General features: G+C 46.0%; 1 long non-coding RNA gene across 8 annotated transcripts in view; it reads left to right on the plus strand.

The window, feature by feature from the left end:
* LOC121064587 overlaps nucleotides 1–18678 on the plus strand; it is a 96775-nt gene that overhangs the window by 58129 nt on the left and 19968 nt on the right. For 7 of the 8 annotated variants that reach the window (XR_005816562.1, XR_005816563.1, XR_005816568.1 and 4 more), the window contains 7 exons: nucleotides 8107–8313; nucleotides 8610–8732; nucleotides 8962–9100; nucleotides 10729–10958; nucleotides 11266–11380; nucleotides 15623–15755; nucleotides 17413–17487. This is a non-coding gene — a long non-coding RNA (uncharacterized LOC121064587). Of the gene's footprint in view, nucleotides 1–8106; nucleotides 8314–8609; nucleotides 8733–8961; nucleotides 10959–11265; nucleotides 11381–15622; nucleotides 15756–17412; nucleotides 17488–18678 lie in introns of all 8 variants that reach the window. The other variant, XR_005816561.1, reaches the window with a different exon arrangement.

Consider the following 18678-nt stretch of genomic DNA (forward strand, 5'->3'; position numbering starts at 1 on the left):
GCATGATAATCGGATGTCCGTGCCTGGCATTTAATGATACTTTTCCTGAAATACGCCTAGAATAGAAATGTTATTTTTAAGTGGCTTTTTAAATCCCAAGAAAAAGGCTACCAATTAGTGGTTTCTCAGAAAATAAAATAAATAATTAGAATAAAAAAACGATTAGCATGCTGTTGGCTAGAAGGAATCCCCCTGGCTGATGGAGCTGGCTCTGGAAGTCGTGCTCTCTGGATCTGCTCTCGACTGCCACTGGTTTGGGGCTGGTTTTTGGAGGAGGGGGTCTTTTGGGGCAGTCATTATTCCTAGCTGCCCGGTCAATTAAGTGAGGGTAGTGATATTTAACTTCACCTTCTGTGCTTTATCGGCATCGTCACTCCGCTTTCCTTTTAAAGAGGATATTAGTGATGCCGTAGCTCTTTGCTTCCCAGCAAATCGTGCTGCACGCATAGGTGGCAAGAAGATAGGGAAAGCAGAAGAGAGCTTGCTGGATTTATCAGGCTCCGTGGCGCATCTCCCGTGCAGACAGCAGCTGCAGTAAGTGGTGCTGTGTGCTAAGAGACACGAGGATTTCACCGAGGGGCAGCTTTCCTGCCCGGGCTGGGTGACGCGAGGACGCTTGGCTTTTCCCAACCCTCTCGAGGCGTGAGTTTGCAGCACGGTGCTCGGGAACCTTCCCCCTTTTTTTCCTGCAGCATGGAGGGCAGCACACCCACCACCCATCCCCACAGAGCTGGGAAGAAGCCCAGGGGTTCAAAAAAAAAGAGGAAGGTTGAGCATTGTGCTGGATTTCCTTTCCTTAAGTGCTTCCTTTGGATCGCGGGAGAGGAGCTTTACGTGCGCGGCAAGTTTCTAGTGAGCAGTTGCGCCGAAAGGAGTGGGAGGCAGGGTCAGGGAAGAGTCACTCGGTTGTTATGTGGGTGTGAAAAGCCTCTGAAAAGGAAAAGGCGGAGGAAAATATTTCACTTGAATTAAACAAATAAAGGAGAATGTTATATGAATTAGATATTTAAAGTTAGGCTCCTGCCAAGTATTTTTGTGAATTAACTGCATATCTTCTGAAGATCATTTATTTAATCGTGAGCTTATCAAAATGTTCTTCAAATTGGATGTATTCTAAAAAACAAAAACAAAACAACCCGTCTACCCCCAATTCTTCTTCTTCTTATCGTTTCAGATAGAGAGAAAGGCAGTTGCAGATTTTTATAGCCCCTAACTTGTTAACTGTTAAACTTAAATTGAAGCAACGGATCAAATTTCTCCCTCGCACCGGAGCAGTCCCATTTACTGAGAAATTACAGGCAGGACCCGTTTAAGGAGAGGCAATTTTAGATCTTCAGTTAATGGCTGTGTACCCACCTGCGGGGCAGGGGAGCTGCCGCTGCTTTGGGGAGCAGGCTGTTCCTGTCTGTTCACTGCTAGGGATGGCATGGACCCAAATTAATGGGAAAAAACTGTTCTGTAGTTTGAACACTGATGATTTTTTTTTCTTGCAAGTGTGTCTGTATTATCTCTGATTGCTTCTTGTTTTTAAAATGCTGCCTAGTAGAGAGGAGAGAACCTAAAATGCGCGGTGCAGGGATTACTTCTTTTTTCCATGCTTTCTCTGATTATCTTGACCGAAAAAAATGCAGCCCATGGAGGCTGATACAACAGCGCTTCCTCTCTGAAGCAGAGAACCGCCTGCTTATTGCATTAGTAAGTGAAAGACTTGATGTTGCTTAAAAACAAAAACAAAAAACACCACCTTTATCATAAACCATATCTTTCGAAGTACAAGCCATAAATTGCACATCAGGAAAACACTAAAGCAGCGTGACATGAGATACGCAGGTGTGTAATGTGATTTCTTTCACTAACACAACCGAAGGCTTGATGTTTTAGGTGTATGCGGTGTCTTGGTAGCATCCATTTGTGCTGACTTCTGAGGGATTCCCGTCTGAAGGTGTGCAGGCACGGTACGGAGGCATTGTTGGTTTTGCTTTTTGCATTGTGTTGTAAATTTGGGAGTTAAGCTCTTCATGGCCCACGGCGATCCAAATGCAGAGTTTGTGGCTGAAGTTTGCATAGAAAACGGCGAGCTGGAAATTGGAGCTGGAAGAGGAGAGCGCTTCCTCTCGTATTGTTCTGCTGGAATCGGGATGCCAACATTTAAACAAAAATAATGCATCGAGCCAAAGAAAAAGGTATGCACACCAGCAGTGTGGGCTCTGAATAGGAACCGAGTGCAGCCGTGAAGTTGCAGGAGTCGTGCGTGGGGATCGCTGTGTCTGCCTGCTCCCTTGCCTCGCTTCCCATCCATTTCCTGGTGGCCTGGGCTGCCCGCAGGCAGTGCTGCCCTGCCAGGCTGTGAATTTAGGGGTTTTCTGGCACAATTCATACTCGGAATCGAAGATTGCGCACCCGAATTGTAACTTCTGGGACCAAAGCGGCTACTGAAACTCCTCGTATGACCTGTTATTACAGGCTCCTGTATATACAGCTTTATTGCCAAAACATGAGGTTGGCAGAAGTGAGTCATAACTGTGAAGATCTCCAGCTTCGCTCTTTGATTTTCTTTTATCCACCAAAAATAAAAATATTTCCAAGAATACAGGTAGGTATGTGCTGTTCTCCTGTTAGGGCAGAGCTCTCACTGGCTCTTCGGTGTATTTACATAGCTCATAGGATCTGTGTTGAAGCTTTAATATAAAAGGAGCTCTGTATACATTTTATCTAATCTTTGGTGCAGTAGGCATGAGCAATTCCTGGGGTAGGGATCAGCGTATAGGGCTCTGGCCCTTCTCCTGGGAGTCTCTTTCTCATGGAGTCATACTTGCCCTCCAGTGCTTTCTCTTTATGGCTCTGTGGATTTCGAATTCCGCTCTGCGCTGGCACCGCTCCCGTAGGAGGGCAGGGAGCAGCCTCAGCTCAAGGTCTGCCCCAAGGCTGCTGCTTCGAGGACTGTAGGAAGGGGGATCCGCAGGAGGAGAAGTGCCCAGCTGCCCAGGTGAGCCCTTACCCTCGGATTACTCTTTAAAGTCAACATTATCACCAGTTTTGGGTGTCTTTGGACCATGGCATTTACATGTTGTCTTGCAGCTGATGTTTTAGCATGACCTGAGCGTACCGAGCAGGTTTTGCTGTGCAGATTTCTCGTGTGGTCTCAGGGCTAGCTTCTTCCAAGGTCAGTGCTGGTGACCACATGGCCGTGAGGTGAGCTGGATCATCTTGCTGATCTGGTTGAAAATTAGATTTTTCTTCCTCCTTTTTGGAGGGAAAGTAAGGTTTTGGCTTTCCAAACAGATCCAAGTCATTGCATGGCTGCATGGCTGCTCGTGCTGATGATGAAGTAGGAGGAGGAACTCGTGGCCAGAAGCACAGGAGAAGGTGGGACTGTCCCTTTCCGTGACACCTCCATTGAAATTAAATTCAGCTCAGCCTGATCAGGAAACTGCCCCTTGTCTCTCTGTTATTCATAGTGGAGCTCAAGCTAGAGCTAAGGGCTGACTTTGTCAGGTGTAGATACACAATTAGTGAGCCTTGTCCTCCAAAACATGCACCTATCCATTTTTAGTCTTCCCTCTTCTGCACTGGCACCTGGATTTTAGGTGTCTGTGTTTCATTTGAGCATCCACGTGCATCGAGTACTCGATGCACTCCTTTAGTACACCAGCAACAGTGCTACTCCTTTCCATTTTCTGGTCAGAAATTACAAAAGTACTTGAGAGGAGGGCTGGCACACCTCTTGTACGGTGTCAGAGGAGTCCCTCCAATACTAAAATTTCTAGCCATCAGTGTAAATAGTATAGAAGGAGTATTTTTAAAGCCTGATAGGCTCACGGCACTTAAAGATTCACCATGTTTTTTCAAACAGCATTGTGAATTTTCTTCTGTTGGTGCTTTCCCCAAGCTTTGCCTTTGGCTGTGATCCCACCTATCATACCCCATCCTCATCAGAGTCAGGGTGGAATTTCTGTTGGCCAGGAAAACAACAATGAAAGGCCCCAGGCTCCAAAGAAGCTTTCAGGGCAGAGATGATTGAGGCAGCGGGGTTCTAGCAGATACGTGGAGTTCTTCATGTCATAAAGGATTATCTTTTTTTTTTTTTATTCCTTTCTTCTGCTTTGGAGGTTCTTTTGCTTCTGTAGTTTCCTTGTAAACTTCTCTATTCTTATTTTTTTTTTGTTAGAACCCAGTTTTCTTGTCCACGTGCTTTAAAGATGGAAGGTGTGCTAGTGCTCTTTCTGCTCTTGAGCTTTCTGCTTTCTGCAGGTACGCTCACCTAGTAACTTGGAAACAGTTCGATCAGAGAAGCAACCTGGTATTTTACCATAGGGGAGGATTTTCTAAGCCTGAAAGTTGGGGTAAATAGTTGAAAATGCCTTTTAGAATGGATCCAGTCCTGCTAACACTTACTTGCGTGCATGAGTAAAGTTATTTGCATGCATAAGCAGTGACAAAGTTGAACTCTGTATCATCAGATCTGCTGTCAAAAGTTGACCCTAGGCATTTTGTGAGAAAGATGATGATTGTCTCTTTAATTACTTAAATTCTGTTTTGCCTGTTTAGGAGAGCTATACGCAACTCTGTAATTACTGCCATTCACATCAGGCTCTCTAATGGCAATGCCGTGCACAACTTCGAACGAAGGCGGTGTGGCGTTAACTGCAGCGTACAGACACAAGGGCATCCTTTTGGTGGAAGACTTTGATTATCACATTATTATCAGCCGATTAAGCTGGTACTGGAGTTTGCCAGCCCTCTGTTAAGTGCTCCTACGGAATTACAGAGTCATAGATGTTAGAGATGGAAAGTGCATTAGATCATCCAGACCGTCGTCCTGCCAGGACTTGTTTTCTGCTGCATTTTTTTTTTTTTTGTTTCTGCGGTTTATGGCTAGAGATACTCTAAGGACTTGGCCTTCCACTTCGATACTCTTTTCCACAAAGTTTGATGGTGAGATTTTTCTTTGCCTGATATTTGGCCTAAATTTTTCCATTTCTTTCTTTCACCACATTGTTTCAAGTCTACGGTCTCATCTTGCAGCAGTTCTTCTCTCCGTGATGTTAACAGCCTGCAAATATGAGCAGAACAGTATTTGGGGCTCTTGAATATTAATGTATCACTTACCTAAGTGCTGCACATTCAGATCTCTAGGACTTGGGAAAAAATTCTGATTAAAGATAGGTTTTAAACCGAACTGCTAATAGTATAATTTTTACAGTGCATATTTTATTCCAGAATAAGAGTGGTCTGTTCTGGTGTCACTTGAGAAATTGCTGAAAGTTACCTGAAAAGGCCAGTTTTACTCTGGAAATGGTTTTTGGGGTGGGGTTATTACACCAGTGTAAATAAAGTGCTTCTGAACTCTGTTGTGACATTCAGACTGTCGGGAAGTGATTCTGTGCAGGCAAGTCTGCAGAAGGCATTGCAGAGAAAATGAACGAAAGGGCACGTTCCAGTTAGTGACAGAAATGGTGGAAGTTGTATTGTCGTTATCTGCATCTTCATTTTTCCCCCTTTCCATTATCCTCTCTCGTTCTCAGAACCACTTTATAAATACTGTTTCTTTTTAGAGTTGCATTCATCTTGGTGGGATCTGGGGGTTGCTTGCTTGTTGTTTGTTTCTCAGTGCCTGGTCTTCGCTACCAGAAGTCTTGGGCGCCCAGGCAGGGTCATCTCCACAATTTCCAGCGTCTTCACCACAAAGAGCTTGACCAACACCCCCCAAAATAAATATCCTTGGCCATAAGGAAGACAGACAGGCATTGTTCTTGCTCTTACCCCATGAGAGAGCGGCTCGTTTGGTTCTGGTGTGAGCTGGCTCATAGCCATGCTGGCCTGAGCCAGACCATTCAAAGAGTGGCCTAGGGTCATACCCCGGCGCCTTTAGCCTAAATCTCTGGTTTCTGAGGCATTTTATTACTGTTCTCGTTGCAGAGTGCCCCAAATGATGAGAGGGTTGCGTTGCAAGCCTCCAGAGAAGAGTTTTCGGTTGCCTTCCTTAAAGCCACCTAAGAAGCTCAACGCAGGGTAGGGATGTTGATGAGAGAGGTGAGGACAGGAATACTGCAGGAGGTAAAATTACTATTGCCGAGTGGTTTGAAGGTATTTGAGGATCGGATTGTGTAACTGAATGGGGAAATGAATGAGAAACATGTAAAGGGGTGGGTTAGTGAGTGAGTAAGAGAAAATGCGAGTGGGCGGGTAATTAGACTGGCAAGTGCGAGAGGAGGTAGGAGTGGGTGACTGGAGGGGTAGGTATGTAGCAGGAAGGTTGAAGCAGCTTCATGGGTTGGCTCCGTGACAATAGTTGAAGGAAGGGGAAAAAACAGCCCCCTCGAGGTGTGTGGACGAGTTGGGTGCTGGTGCAGGCACCGCGCTGCGCTCAGCAGAGGACCCTTGAGACCTTGGTTGCTTTCCAGCAGCCCACCTGCAGCTCGTGGGAGGGCAGGTCATTGGCTCTGCCTAAATAAATGTCCGTGTGTCTGTCTGAATACAGCAGGCAGCCAGCTTGGCCTTGGTCATGTGGCTGTATTCTGCTCGTGGTCATGCAGGAATATGTAAAACCTTTACTATTTGAAGGTGGTTTTGGCTCTGACAAAGTCACGGAGAAACCACGTGAACCCAACATATGCCTGAGCCCATCTGGAGCACTGCTGTTCGTAGTGGACGTTGCCAGCAGTTGAAACGGCCCAGAGCTGCAAGTGGAAGGAGTTAGGTGGCAAGTACTGCAGAGCCCCAGCCCGGCTGAGGTGGGAAGGCACCTCTGGGTGCCTCTGCTCCCACCCTGCTCCACGTCCAGGTGGCTTCTGAAGCCCTCCAAGGAGGGGACACCACAGCCTCAGGGTACCTGTGCCAGGGCTCCAGCACCCACGTGGTGACCTTCCTCATTGGAGAGGCTGAGATAAAAGGTACAGAAGTGCCAGATGTGCTCAAAGTACAAATATACAACACAGCAGCATCACAGCGTCTCCCAAACCTGAAACTCTTTCCCTTGCAATGAATGAAACGTGAAGTTGCAGTCATTAAAAATAATTATCAAACCTTGACCGATGACTTTCATTAGGATCTTTTACCATAACCGGTGTAAGGCTGGCCATAGTTCACTGTGTCTAATCAGTAATTGTTTGTAATTTACCATGGCAGAGTTACAGCCCCAGCTGTGACCTTTTCCTAGCTGGGTACAGTCGGGCCATTGTTGAAGGTAATGGCTCCACTACCCCGTTAAGTTACACTGAGTTGCGTGTGGTACATTTTCAATGTTTATTGTAAGAATGCAAGTCCTTTTGAAGTCCAAATAGAGGTGAATGACTCCTGCAGGAAGTCGCAGGCTTTATCTCCGCTGCCCCAAAGGTGTGTATTTGCTAAGGAATAACTAATACGTGGTGGTGCACCGAAACATCCTACTGCAGACCTGGCCCTGCTGCTCTTTGCATCAAGTAACCAGGCAAGGTGAGTTTCCCCTTACTGAACCTACTTTGTGAGGAAAACCGCGTTGGTTGCACGTGGATGTAAGAGCAGGATGATGACCAAGCAGCCTGCTGTAACGAACGTGGTGACTCTGTGGTTGTCATTTCGCCCTGCACAGGTGGTTTCAGCCCATGTCATGCTCTGGAGGCTGCTCTGGGAAGGGGGACCCAGCTCAGCACCACAGGGTGTTTGCTGCCTCCTGCCAGCAAGGTGCCTGTTCTCCTTGCAGGGCACAAAGTCCCTGCAGCTGGGTTACACCAATGTCTGGGACGGGCATCAGGGCATCTAACTCCTCAAACTATCCCCAGCTAGAGAAATCTCTTCTCATCTTCAAAGCAGTCACCTGTTGCAAGCCAAAACTCCTCCAAAGCTTGTAACTGTAGCCAGGCGAGCTCATGTAGCAGGCAGTGTTCTTTTCCTGTCAAACCCAGAAAGCATTTGCTGTGCTTAGGCAGATGTCATGCTGTTAGAAGAACTCAGATCTCGTGCTGCTGTTGAAATGCTGTAGTAACCGTGCTGCGAGGTAAGGTGCGGAGGAACGTGGGGGTATGTTTAATGCAAGCCTGCTGGGCTGTGGATCTGCCAAAGCCCAGGATTTGCATTACTTACATAAGCTCAAATCGCAGGAGTGTTTACACGTGCTTTGTGTTTTAGGAGCTGCAGGAATTGAATTGCTGGGTCAAAAGCTCTGCTCGCACCTGCTGACAGTGGGATTGCGCAGAAACTGTTAAGAGTACTGACCACTGCAACCCTAGCTAGGAGCTCGTTTGCTGTTACGCTTGATACTAAGGCTTAGAACAACAATCGTAAGAGCAGCGTGCACCCGCGATGGAAATACAGATAGTCATCACATTTCTGAGAGTACGTAGGAAAGAAAACCTTGAAGTTTCCTTTCTGTTTAATTAATTGTTTGTTTTTTTTTGTGGGTGACAAGGTTACAGAGCGTTTGTAATAAGCATGCTTCGTCTTTTGCCATTTTTTTCCATATGGGTGTGTGCTTCCTTTTCATTATGTTGTTTTTCTTTCCTTTTTTTTTTTTTTTTTTAAAACGCAGCCACTCCTTTCATTTTAAGAATAAGAAATGAGCTGCTTTCGGAGCAGAAAAAAAGTTTCATAAACATCGCGATTGTGATCCTTCTAATCCTTATTACCTGTAGGGGCAGGTGCAGGAAGCTACTACAGGGAAGGAGGCTTACTAGTTTTCTCAAGGCTTGGGATTATGCAGTGGAGCAGCGTATTTTAGACGCTACGGAGAAAGTTCACAACAGCATGGTCAAAAGGTGCGTTGCTCAGAAATACATCCCCTTTGCTTGGCTTATTTCACTTCGATTTCAGATTGTAGAGGTCTAAGCCTTTCCAGCTGTCATTCTAAATGCTAAATGGGAGTAGGTGGCCTGAAGTCTACGTATTAACTTAATTGTTTCCTGCTGTTGTAAAGTAGATTTTATTTCTGGCGATATTATCTCTTAATACTTTCATTACCGGGCTTTTTCTGTTTGTTTGTTGAAGGGACACACTCAAGGGAAAGTGAAGGGAAACGCTCACTTGGTCTGAGAAAAAAAGCAAGCAGTTAATGCTGGTAGCTCTGCTGACTATACAATCCTGAGGTAGCGTCCATAGGAAAATGGCCACACAGCTTAAACAAGAAGTAAGAATATTTTTAGCGTGTCGAAACTGTTTAAAATGCTGCAATGGGAGTAGGGCGAGGAGGGTGGTTTAAAAAAAGCAAAACAAACAAAACAAAACAAAACAAAAAAAAAAGCACCCGTCCCTTGTGATTCTCTGGTTTTGTCTGAGTTTTTTTTCTTCCCTACGATCAGTCATGTGTGTCAGTTGTTTGCTGCCTTAAGACTGCAGCTACGTGCAAGATGTATTTACCTAGTAGTAATAATATTTTTGTGATGCTTGCCATCTGGCAGATACGTCGCACACCTTTGTATTAAAATCTGTGGCTCCCTGTTTGCGTGTTGCTGTGTTTTATGGATGGAGACTCCGGTGCACGGACTTGTTAGGTTACAGTTTTGGTCTGAGGAATTGTTCAGAGCTTACTATTTATTACCAGAAATAGGGCTTCACTATTCCTCTGTCTTGCTGGATCTGGTAGCACCAATCCATTTGTGGGCAAACAGTTTGTCTGCTTAAAAAATATTGGGTTCATTTCCTAGAAGAAATGCTAACCAGCTAACACAGAGTAAGAGATGCAAGTATCTTCTTTACCCGGTGGTTCAGGAGGTGCTCGAAGTTTGAGGTTCTGATCCAAAAGTGTATGTGCAGATCACAAGGTGTAAATACCTGTCAAAAATGATCTCAAAATCGTATGCCCGTTAAAAGCTGCATACAAATACTAGTCCCACTGCCATTTACAGTAGCAAGATGACCTCTCTTGAATGAAGTCAATAAATTTGTGTCAGAGAATGGGATATCTATGATAGGGAAAACAGGAGATGAACCTTTTCAGTCTCAAAATCTGTAGCCGAGGTATTGCTGCTTAAGCAGCATTATTATTTTTCAAGTAAATAAATAAAGCAGCTTTCTGTGCTGCAAGCACACCTTCAGAAAAGGGCTTCTGAACTGCTCGAGCTTCTCAGATATATTTGCTTCCATTTCTGGCACGTACTGACTAATGAATTTCCATTTCGAGCGCAGAGCCGTCCTCTAAAAGACCAGGCTTTCAAAGTGCTCAGCAGCAGACAGCATCGATGAGCTTAATTCCAGTTCGTGGTGGCACCTTCTGGATACTGAGCAACTGGGAAATTTCACCTGTCACTTGGGGAATTGATTGAAAGTTGATTTCTTTCCAGAACCTGGCATGCTCCACGGTCAGCAGTGTAATGGTACAAGAAAACAGTCCAAGTCTGCTGTCTCCCAGGCTGGGTAACAGTCTAAAATGTTTTCTTCTCAAATTGCTTTTAAAACATGAGCATGCAAATTTGAACGTGCTCTGCAGATTTGACCTGTATTTCTATCTGCATGTTTGGAAGAAGCCCATAAAATTATTTCCATATTGTTTTCAGTAAATCTCCAGTTTATTATTCTGAGAAAATTTGATGCATCTGCTGTGCCCACGATCTGGCTTTCTGATACGCAGATGCACAGCCCTGCCTATCTTGTCAAATCAGTGTAGCAACTGCTTTTACAAACTACGTGACAATGTACAACCTCCTATCTGAGAACCAGATCAGACTAAAATTGGGACTCGGTCCAAAAAATAAAAGACTGCAATCAATCTACTCACTGTGTCAGCATTCAGATTCGTTTCTGTTACATACACTGCAGGGAAAGGAAGTGGAAAACACGCGCTAGCATCCAGAAACGGATTCCTGAGTCATGGAAGATGGCTGAGATGGGCGTTGTCAATAGGAGCTGCATAAAAGCTCCCATTTTTGCAGACGCCTTCTGGGCTGGTAGACGTTGACGACGATGTTGTAAGGCTGCGTGACACTAAGGAAGTCGGTGCGTGACACTCCGGATGCCACGTGGTTGCCCTGTTTACAGTCAGCCCAGCTGTAAGCGCACACCAAACACCAGCAGCAGACCTCTCTGCTCGTGTGTCACAACATCCTCCCTCTGTGTGGTCATCAGCCTTCCCACCTCGCCCTCGGTACCAGTGGGGATTCGCAGGGCTGAGTCCCTCGAAAACCATCCTTGAAGTGCCGAGGAGCTCGGGCTGGCTTGACCTCTTGCTTAAGAGCTTGAATTTCCTTCCCTTCTGCCCGCTGCTATTCCTGGCTGCTGCTGGCACCTCTCCTGCTGCAGGCAGGTGGTCCCGTGTGTGGCGCTCTCCTCTTAACCCTGTCATTTCCCTTTCCCCAGCAGTGGCCACCTTCTCTAAAATGGGCTTGTTTGAGCAAATCGTTCACCCCTGTTACAGCGAGGAGGATCGGCGGGGCCGTGAAACCCGTCCACGATGGCTGTAGGCAGTGCTCAGGTGTGTAGCAGCAGGGGCGCTTCAGGGTTACAGCAGTAAATCTTTCAGTTGTGCTCTTCATATTCATTAATTCATACATTCATACATTCATCAATTCATACAGTTGTGCCCTGGAAGTGATCTAAGGGCTCCCCTTCCTGGGCAAAGCCACTTGCCAAGGTCTAATCTGTGCCTTAAAGCTCTGGTGGTAAATCCCATCTGGCAGCTCTGCCTGCCTTCGGATGGAGACACCAACATCAAAATGTCCTCCTTGGGAAAGAGCAGCGAAACTTTCACTGTCCACAACAACAACAACAAAACCCTTATAAAGGTTTTTTTTGTTGTTTCTTTCCTTTTTTAAAAAAGAATCTTGCTACGCTATGGATGTGCAGCAGACTACATGGGTGGGATTTGGCTGTGGTACAAAGACCAAATAACTTAATACCTGCTCAGATACCTGTCTACAAATGCCCAGGGACAGGATTCAGTTGCTGGCACGCAGGCGTTGGGTGCCTTATAGATACTTCAGGATACCTGGGACGTATCTGTGGGGCCAGCAGGTACAACGTGAGTTTTCTGGGAGTGAGGCAGTGCTGTGGACAGTAGCTGTGGGCCAGGCAGGGCGCTGCACAGCACCTAAAATCCTAAAACGACCGGAGCTACAGATGCTATTATTTTTCAGCAACGGAGTATTGACTGGATTCTTACTGAGCGATCTGTGCCATCTTTTGCTCCCCACATAAGGTGAAACAAATAGGCGTAAGAAATAGTTTAGAAATAAAAATACATTTCATGTCCTTGCAGTGAACATCACAGAATTTGTAATAGTCAGTGGGGATGCAGAGAAACTAAAGATGTTTTTGCAGCTGGATACCTGTGAAAGAAAATCCTTAGACCCAAAGCCAGTAACTCTTCGTGAGTGTGATTGTAGCTTATTGCTTACACTTCTCTCAAAATTTTGGTGTCAAGGTCACATCTTAAGCATTAAGCTTTTTGTTTTCAAACAAGAATTTTTGGTTGTTTTGTCATTGCTTAGTTGTAAATAGTGAGTTGTTCAATGAAAGTAGGGGACAACATACATTTTGAGCCAAAACACCACAGCACATAAGAAAATTGGGCTTCTGTTTTTCATTGCCAATTTCCTTCTCTTTTCTATCGTGTCTTGGTTAAAAAAAAAAAATCAACAAGCCCATTGTGATGGTTTTCATTAGGCTTCAACAGAGATAATAAACGTATAGTGTCCCTTTGTGAAAGGAGTTTTTAATTATTGTTAATTGTACTTGCTAGCATCATTTCTGAAGGGAAGCGGAGATGACCTCATTCCAAAAGTTGTCAGTCTCATGCCGGTGTCATTCACCGCCTGGAAAAGAAGTTGGCTTTTTGTTTCTTCTTGCTTTTTTTAATGAGGAGCTGTCAGCTGGCCTGATGGTCCTTGCCGCTTTGGAAACACTTTCCAAAGTCTGGTGTAGTAGCGTGCTTCTTTCTGAAATGTTCAGCTTGAACAGGAGCACAGGACTGGCTACGAAGGACAATTAGCAAACATTTGAGGGTTTATTTACCTTGTTCTTTCATACTAACGTCCAGTCTTGGATGTTATCACCATCTACCTGATTTCTGAACTCTTGGAAGATCTTGGCTTTGGCATGTTCTTGGGGCAGTGAGAGTTTTGTCTGTCTTCGTAATTCATTTCCTGTGCTGTTTCCTCGTTTCATTTTACACGAACCTTCTCTAAAATACCCCAGATTTCCAGTTCCCTTCCAGTTTATCAGTGCAGTCTGCCACTGTGCCTGCCATGTATCTCAACCCTGCTGAAAATCCCCGTTTCCCACCAGTACCTTGGTGCCTTTTGATGTGATGAGCTAGGCTGGCAAGCTGATCCAACCTCGGCTGCCAGTTGCACAGCAATGCCAAGAGCCAGATCTGACAGCCTGAATACCAAACTCCAGCGAGATACCAGCGATGGGGCTCCTGAACCGCTGGGCTGGCATCTTTGCTCGGTTACTGCTCAAGCAGACTCTTGCTGACTTAAATCACTGTGCTTGTTTTCTGTCTCAGTTGTGTACTTAAAGATGATTTTTTCTCAGTATCAAAACCGTTGACTTGGAGATAAAGAGCAAAATGCCAACAGGTTTCTCTACAAGGGAATAAGTGCTCAGCTGTTTCGTTTTCTAGCCCTTGCCTGGAGAAATCCGTAAGGTCAGTGAGCTTGGTACATTTAATGGGTCTCCTCACCACTTCGCCAAAAGCGTTGTGAGCCATGATCTGGAGCTCCCAGTTCCTCTCATTCCTTCGCTTTCTGCTGCTCCCTAAAAGGCAGATCTCAGGTCTTGGTGGTGCGAGATGCTAGGTCACCTTACGTTGACTTGATTTTGTCCTTCTTTTTGCCATCTGTAGCAGGAGGATCCCCACTGCATCTTACAGGTTTATGCTGACAGTCATGCTGTCTTCTTAGCATTTTCTGTGGTTTTATCAAATAAATGCTAAATACAAATGCTCTCAAACCTTTTAATCTCCCAGGCAGGATAGAATTTATTTCATGATGCTTTTTTTTTTCATCTTTTTTTTAAGAGGTGTTGGGACTGTTTTCATCTTTACTATGTTCTTTGCAGGACTTATGAGGGCAGTGAGGCCCAGGCTGCCCAGAGGAGCTGTGGCTGCCCCATCCCTGGCAGTGCCCAAGGCCAGGCTGGATGGGGCTGGGGGCAGCCTGGGCTGCTGGAGGTGTCCCTGCCATGGCAGGGGGTGGAATGAGATGGGCTTTGAGGTCCCTTCCAACCCAAACCAGTCTGGGATTGTATGAATCTCCAAATCTGAGTTACCTTGCACCTGCCAGAGGTGGATCCAGAAAGAAGTTGGTAGGATTTAGTCTCTGCAGTGGTGGGTACCACGTGGGGTGGGAAGGTACACCTGGAGCAGCACGAAGTACAAGCTGCTTCATCCTGAACAGGCCAGCAGGAGGCTGAGTCTTGCCCCTCACCCTCAGAAAGTACCGTAGGAATCATGGTTACAAGGTATGTCATGAACCAGCAGGCTGTCTTCTGTACAGTTTGACTCCCAGAGCCTGAAAGGGAATAAATGACCTTTTCCTACCTACCAATAGATCCAGAAACACAGCTACCTTATTCAGAAGGTGAGTAAAGCAAAGCTGTGTTCTTAGCTTAAGCAGAATTTCTCCTTTCCCTACTGAGGAGCATTTTTGAAGCGCAGGAGAAGCAGCGGGCGTGGATGTGGTGGTGGCGGATGCAGAGCCCTGCCGTGGGAGAGCGGGGTTTATTCTAGTCGTCCGTGTCTTCACGGCTTCCCGCACCGTACCACCCTGCTTCTCGACCGTGACCCTTTCTTGTGGGCAAAACCAGCTCTTGATTTAAAAAGGAAAACAACTTAAATCTGCCCTAGGGCAAAAAAAAATGACGGCGAGAATACCAGAGGATTGAGCAACGTGGACATGTTGTTTCCTTTAAGGCTTCTGACTATAAATGACGTCACTCGGATAGTTGGGATGTTTGTGAGCACTACGGGGCTTGGAAAGGGAAAGCCAATCGGAAAAACACTGGGAAGCTGAACAATTTGTTATGCTTTATGACTCCCTGGTAGTTTAATGAGGGAGCTATTACTCATGCGCTGTCACTGCACATCTAGAAAATTCCTCTGGGTTTAAAAACTGGCAGGAAAAAGTAGTTTCCTAAAAACCACTGAATTAATTAGATAAAGCCTGTTGCTCAGGAGTCGCGGACAGGAAGGGTCAGAGGTGGAGCTGTGCACGACTCAGGATGACTTGGAAATCTCTGCACGGTGCTGCACAGAGCAGACGGAGGGGATCAGTGGTGCAGGAGGCAGGCTCAAGCATCTCTTTTGTAGGGCTGTTGATTTGGGGGAGAAAAAGGTGAGGTGGGTTGTAGCAAATCCTTTCCCTCCATTCTCCAAAAATACCTGGTACTGGGGTACCAGACTCCTAAAGAGGTGGGATTTGAGGAAAGGTTTCTTACTCACGGACAGTGGTACAAGGCAATATATCATGAATATCAAACCTTGAAGTGTGTAACATGTATTTAAGGAAAAGAAAAAGAAGTATTTGTTTTCTTGGCTTCATTGTACAGCTTTAATTGAGTTTTCATGGTTTTTTTAATCTGTATTTCCACGTCTGTCTGGCTTCTGACTTCCTGCTTCATGCACCTGGGTTATCTTACAGGTTTGTGTAGCGCAATTTGTGTATTTACTTCAGTTATTTTAGTTATTTTAACCTATTGTGTCATGTCCACGCAGGATACACATTATCTTCATCTTACCTGGAAACCTAACAGGAATTTTATGGCCCTTGAAAGCGGGATGAGTGCTGTTTGTCTCGTGGTTTTACAGCCTGGTGTAAACAGAGCGCTGCTCCAGCCTGGAAATGCAGGTGAATATATTCCCCAGCAAACTCCCAACACAATTCCTTCCTTGCAAAAAGTGCTGATCGCACACGGGCTATTAGGGAAACCTGTAAGGAGTCTCTGAAGCGTGATACAATGATTAATAGGACAGTCAGCAAGCAGCTGTGATACGATGATGAACGGCAGAATCAGCACGCCACTGTAACAGTTCTAATGCAAGTTTGTTGTGTATTGGAATACCTCAGACACCATCCTGTTCCTTACTTAGTTTAACCATTTGGTGCTGTGCATCAATTTTGTTTTCTCTCTGTGCTGCTATCCTTGTACGTACTTCCAGAATTCCTTCAGTTACTTCTTTTTCCCCAAACATAAGCTCTAATATAGGATATTACCATTTTTACACCAAAATACAGGGATAATGCAGCAGAAGTTGTGTGTTTTAAGCTTCACATCAAAGAGTTTAGCAGTGTCCATGCAGCATGTGCTCCCTTCTGAAATAGGCAGTACTGAGCTGGCTTTGAATATTTTAAAAAGCACGTAGATGCCCAGCTTTGTGTCTCTGTGCTGGATTTTTGCCCTTGGGTGTGGAACCTGCTGTCTGGGCCGGAGTTAGGAAATGCTCCCTACATCTGCTGTGAGCAAGTGTTGGATGTAGGACGGCTCAGTCTCACCACAGTAGGAATGGGACTTCCAACCGAGACTGGGGGAAAGCTTTGGGAATTACGAGGATGGCAGGGCTGTGATGTAATCCCCATTATTTTGGGAATCAAACCACTTTCAGGGCACCTCGCTTGTGATGTGTTAGAGCAGCATCTGGGCACCAGTAATTCTGATGGTGGCAGAAAACATGGGGATGCTCAGAGAGGGCTGGTCAGGGCACCAGCAGCAGCAAGACCGTTGTCAGAGCGGTGTTGTGTGTTGGATCTATGCTGCTGCCGTTTTCTGGGATGGACGGAGTGTGAGGCTGAAGGCCAAGGCGATGGAAAACGTGGCTCACCTTTCTGGGCAGGAGCTCCAGGGGCCAGACTGCTGCTGCCTTGGCGTGTTCTGGAAAGAGTTCTGGGGTTAGCATGGATTTTGGTGGGTTCTGGGATCTTTCAGAGGGCATGGTGCTGTTAGTTGGCAGTCCAGGGGAGAATCACCCCAGGTGGAACACCTCTGATCACCAGCAGCAGGTAACGCCAGGCTCTAAGATCACACTTGCAGACACCCAAGCAGCTACTGAATAGATGGTTTTATCCCTCCAGGCACCTACATTCTGCCAAAATTTAGGCAGAATAAAACAAAAATCCATCACTTGCCCACTGTTTTCTGTTTGTCTGCAGTGGGCTGACCCTTTAAACACCTTTCCCCGAAATGTGAGCTCAGGGGAGAGGTGGCCCAGTGATCGGCCACGTGCCTGCAGCCCTTCAGCCTGGTGCCCAGGGCTGCTTGCCGTGCACGCAGCCGTGTCGTGCTGCTTGGTGCTCAGTCACCCACCCAGCAGAGAGACCATGGGCTTCTGAAGCTCCAGCCGTGTGTATTTTGCACCAGTACAAATTTTTGGCTTGCTGTTGGTAGCAACCTAACTCAATTTTCCCATTAAAGAGGGCTCAATATAGCCTCCTAATGTTATCATGGCTCGGCTGCGTTCCCTTCTTTGCTAATTGCATGCCTTTCCCTGTTTTCTCTCCATGCTGGAAGGAGGCTGCTGGAACAGTCGATGTTGCTGAGAGGCAGGTCGTGCCTTCGAGGGGTGCTGCTCCCACCTTCACACCGGTACGTGGGCACTTCTGCACGTGCTGTTAGCCAGCACTTGCTCCGAGCCATTCCCCCATCACCTGCTCCACGCTTTCTGTGCACGGATGTATGCACGTGCTGCATTCAGACCACCATCAGGCTTTACATTTGAAGGCCTCCCTCTCCTTTTTTCTTAAATCTTCGCCAAGCCCTTTGCTGCAGCTGGCATCGCATAGCACATACTTCCTTACCCCAGTCATCACTTCAGCTATTTTATCCTTTTAACCTCCCCAGTTGCTACATGAGACAATTGTGGGGATAATCTAGAATGAATTCACTTGGCCAGTATTAAAACCACAAAGAAATTCTGCGCAAAAGGAATCTCCCGACGAAATTATTCGCGAGGGACTGGAAGGAGAGAACACAATGCAAAAACCCGGTCCAACTGCGAGGCTGTGGGGACAGCAGCACGGGCTGGCAGCTGCGTGTGTCGTGTCAAACCTGTTGCAAGCACCGCGTGGTTCCTGCAGCCCGGCTGGCAGTGCTGAGCGGGGAGCAGACCTTGCTGACAGATGCTTGCTGCCGTTCGTGGTGTGCGTCGTCCCGGGGAGTTTTGCGTCTTCGGTGCAGTTTTGTTCTCTGCATTCAATTCCCCTTTTCTCATCACGTCTAATATATTAAATTGAATTTGCAAATTATTACAAATTGACATTAGGATGTGCCTCTTAACAGATCAGGCTAAACGAATTACATGCCATGAAGTAAGTGAACTCATTTAGTAATTGATGAATTAATTTAATTATCTGTCTGTTACAGATAGGAGAACTCAAATGTAAGCAGCATAAAGATCTAACTCTTCTTCGCTAAGTCACCTGGGTTCTTGTTGTTTTATTGTTTCTCAGCCTGATGTTGGCTGTATTTTTAAAAATTGTAAGTTAAATAATTCATTTGCAGTTTGGGGTTCTCCTCTGTGATTCCATCCCACCCCATTTCCAGGCTGACTCCTGCATCTTGAATTTGTTTGAAACCTTAAGGTGCCTATTCACTTCTCCTTAGCCGAATATTAGCACTGGTTCTTCATCCTTATCCTTCTCTCACTGAACAAACATTCAGCACAGACGGTTGTCTTGTCCAGGCCGAGATTTTAACCTGGCTGGATGTCCATAAGTTTTGATCTCTGCTAATCATATTCTGAATGCATTCATCAAAAACGAATTCTGCGTCTTATTT

Source organism: Cygnus olor, chromosome 1, assembly GCF_009769625.2.
Source record: "Cygnus olor isolate bCygOlo1 chromosome 1, bCygOlo1.pri.v2, whole genome shotgun sequence".
NCBI classification, from domain to species: domain Eukaryota; kingdom Metazoa; phylum Chordata; class Aves; order Anseriformes; family Anatidae; genus Cygnus; species Cygnus olor.